Below are 4,238 nucleotides of genomic sequence, written 5' to 3' on the forward strand. Positions count from 1 at the left end.
ATAATGAAAAATTAGAGAATATTAAGGCAAATAATTATTTTACAATCGGGCCCCATAATTATACGGCAATTTTCTTACGGCTTCGTGAAATTCGTTATCGACTACATTTTCGATAGCTAGTTATGGGAAGTTTCCAACTTTCTGTTCTTGAAAGGGTGATAAATAAAACGCCGTAGATCAGTTATATCACGCGGCATTTACAGAGAGAAAATTTTCAATTCGTCCATTTGCCGTTCAATTAATTTCCCACGAGAAAGGAAAGGTATCACTCAGATATTGAGCATTTTGGGGCCTGGACGCGTATAGTTGATCGTTCGAAAATTTTGACAATACCACAACACTGGTATCGCACTGTGGAAGCATTTTCTGTAAGAAGTGATCTAAGTTGGAACAGAAAATGATGGATCTTCAATCCGAGGGAAAAAGTATCGGGGAATCGCCAGCTGCCGGGATCAGATCTTCCGCGGACCAAGATTTCAACAAGGAGAACTTTCGAACAGAAGAAATATCTGCCGAAGAAGAGGAATTTATCCAAACACACTACAGCCCAAGAGGTGTTATATTTTTGTATTATAAGGGAGAAGCATCGTCGGAGGTTGATAAACATTTTAGACGGAGTTTGGCGGAACTCTGTTGCTTGTCTGGAGAGGATGAGATTCATGATCAGGACATTAACGAGGAAAGTAACATCCAAGGTGCAGTTGACCGACTTCCTTCTAGTTTCAACTTTACTTGATTTCCAAATGTATACTTTTACTCTCACTGATTACTTCTTTGAAGTCGGTCATGCAGTAAAATTATTTGTGAACAAAAGATCATTTGGTCGGACTAAATGAAGTTGAAATTTCCATTTCCAGGTTAACTGTTTAGTTATGCACAAATTCATACAAATACATGCCGGAGAAATGTATTGCAGATTTAATTGGCTAAAATCTCAAAGAAAGAGCTGACATAATTATTGAACAAATGCCTCTAAACATATACACTTGGGAAATAGAATACTTCTACAACAAAGGGGATGACCTGTTTTTTTTATTCTTGACAGAATGTTAAATATTTTATTTTTATATTGGTTTAATTTAGGGAGTAGCGAAAACGAGGGGGCGGGGCAAGGCCTGGGTCTGAGTCGGAGTGTCTTTTTCCAATTTTTTTTGGTTTTAATTTTTGTCGTTATTCTCTTGTACTGTTATTTTCGAGTGTTTTTCATTTATGGTGGAAATTAGTCCAAAAAATAAGGAATATGCGGAAGCTCTTAGTTTGTTTTTCGAAATTAAGAGAATTTCCGACTGAAATTGGAGTTTTCGTGGGGAATCTACGCTTATTCCTAGCTTACACTGAAGACTCGCTTAGCTCCACATTTTAATCTTTACTTCGTAAAAACCTTCTCCGCAATGCAATTAAAACGAAACAAAACATAGTCACAGTTCCACGATGGTCGTCACGCAAAGTTCTCATGTGCTTGTTTTCGCAAAATTGATGTCGTTGTGTTTTTATCGTGAAATTGGATTCGATCCCTTGACATCCGAAAGGAATTGGCTAGCAAGTTCCTGTGCGAGTCTGACTTTACTACAAACCGTTTGTAGTAAAGTCAGACGACAACATTGACAACAACACGAACAAACAAGCAAATGATAACGTTGCGTGACTGCGTTACGACCATCTTGGAACTGTTGCTTTTTTACGAATGAAACATTACAATGCGATTTAAAGTGTGGAGCTCAGCGAGTCTTTAGTGTCTCTGGCAGTTGGCGTATGTTCCATAAACTCCAATTACGGAAATTGTCTTAATATTCGAAAAACAAACGAAATCCCGGAAAGACAAACTTAGATGCTCGCAAAACCCAACTTTGATTTTAACACACAAAGTCCCTTATTAAGAGCTTTCATAGCTTCCGTAGGTTCCTTATTTATTTTATTTTATTTTTGTACAGTAAATGAAAGACAGATGCCGGTCATTCGACAATAACAGTACAGGAGAATTGAACGACAAAAATTGAAACAAAAAAAAAAATTGGAAAAGAGAAGACACCCCTGCCCGGGCCCCGCTTTGGTTACTACCAAGTTTGATTCGTTCTACGCTTTGTATTACCGCTCTAGAGAGAGACTGGTGTTGAAAGTGATCTTGTCGTCTTTGAATTGCAATCAAAGCCACTTAACTGCTTTAGGTGTAAAGGCATGGGCTAGGCTAGTTCAGTTCGGTAAATTGTGCATTTCTCGAACAATTATGTTCGCTGTCAGTGATTGCTCCAACATCGGATTCTAAAATAACCTAAAAAATACATTTTGTTGTCGTTCGTGATACATGACAAATCGTGATTCTACTTTTTTGTGTTCAGGTGAGCCAGCTCTGCCGATGCCTCAAAGGGAAATTCCTGCTTCATTGTGGAATCCAACTCTTACGAGCCATAGTCAACAAGTGGAAACTGTTTGCCATTACCATTGCCATAACGCCGTAGATGTTGTTACAATCTCCAATTGCAATAGCAATGCCGTAAACAGCACTGCAGCAAACCGTCATGTTAATGGCTCGCATCTCTTCACTGGCCAATATGGAAGCTTCCAACAAAACCAGCCAAATTTGATTCGCGCAGTTCCTGTGTCACATGTTTCGCTTTCTGTAGGAAGCTTCTCCTTGGGGCCAAATCAGCAACTTCCCGCGGACTCCTCCCGCGCGTCCGTTCTTCCATACCCGTACCCACAGAAGATTTTTGCACCGTATTATGATTCACATCAGGATTCGTTAAAGTTTGATCCTAGGCTTGTCCAACCGGAAGTAAAACCTCACCTTCCCACTGTACCTGGGGAACCACGAGGAAAGCAACATGGAAGATGCGAGGATACAAACGGCGGTCTTTTGGGAGAGCCATATATCCGGAACGGACAAAACTAGCACAATTTGATATTTACCCTGCGTGGCCGGTTGGACTGATGCGCGCCCGTGATACAGTTACCTTGTACTGTGCAAATAGGGAGCTTAAGCACGCGCGTTTTTGAGACGCGGACGGCAACCGGAAGTGAGTTATTTTCCCTTTAACTTGCTTTCACACAACCACATTTACATTGCTGTGTATCTTTTCTCCATTAGAGATGATTAATCCAAAAATCTGGGAAACACCACTGTTCTGGCACACGAAAAAACGCGCGTGCCTAAGCTCCCTAATGGCGAAGGATTTGCAGAACTCGTAATTAAGCACTCCGACCGCCATTAAAAACCAATGTTCTCGCTTCAGTCCAGCCAGCTGCCCAGTCTTGATATTCAACCTTCATTCCGCGTGCACTCTGTAGCTATAATATGAGCTAGGTTGACTTAAAAAGAGAGAGTTCAACTGTAAACTGTAGGCAACTCAGCAGACGGGCGAATAACGTACGTTTGTCAGCTTCTTACGGCGAGATAAACCCTTTAGTTTACCTGTAATCGTCTACTTGTCAGGTTACGGTTGAAAGCGCATTCGGTAAAAGAAAGTTTGTGTGAACGTTTTGAAATTTTATCTTAATTGTAAATTTCGACCCACGATCGATTGTCCTAAGGAAAGTTTTAAAGTGGTTGCGAATGTATAGGGGGGCATAGGGCACATATATGGTAGTCACTTTGCACAGGAACGTACTTCATTTCACGTGACGTCATCGCCGCCGCGCTGGCGGACGAAAACAAAAGAGGGTCTCAATTGAGGGGGGGGGGGGGAGGGGAAGGGGAAGGGGGTTAGCTTTCACGTCTAACGGCTAAATAATTTGCCTTTTCACGGTTAGTGGTTATCAGTTTTCCATCACAGTTAACTTATGTGAAAAATAAAGAAATGTCCCTTGTGTTAGTTACCAGTAGGGTCTCATTATAGACTTATTGAATGGTTTAAGGTCTCGGTAAAGGAAAATGAGAAGTCCGCGGGAAAATAAAATTGTCCCGCCGCTATTTTTTGTATAGGGTCAAACTGTATATCATATTAAAGCTAATAGATTGAATTATTTCAATAAAGTTTTAGTTTTTTGGTATTTAATATCGCCTTTTAGTTTTGAGGCCTCAAACTGAGAACGACCGAGCATGCTGCAGAAGCCCCTATCCCTTCACTTTGCAATTGTTGCGAAAACAACTGCACTTTCTTGTCGCATATTAGTGACAAATGAATGTACTCCAATGCATTGTGAGGAATTTTTGATATATTAAGAATTGAAGGAAATATCACGCACCAAAGTGATACTCTCTAGAGTCAAAGATAATGCTGCAATGTACAATTGCTGGTGGA

Source organism: Montipora capricornis, chromosome 14 (assembly GCF_036669925.1).
Source record: "Montipora capricornis isolate CH-2021 chromosome 14, ASM3666992v2, whole genome shotgun sequence".
NCBI lineage: Eukaryota > Metazoa > Cnidaria > Anthozoa > Scleractinia > Acroporidae > Montipora > Montipora capricornis.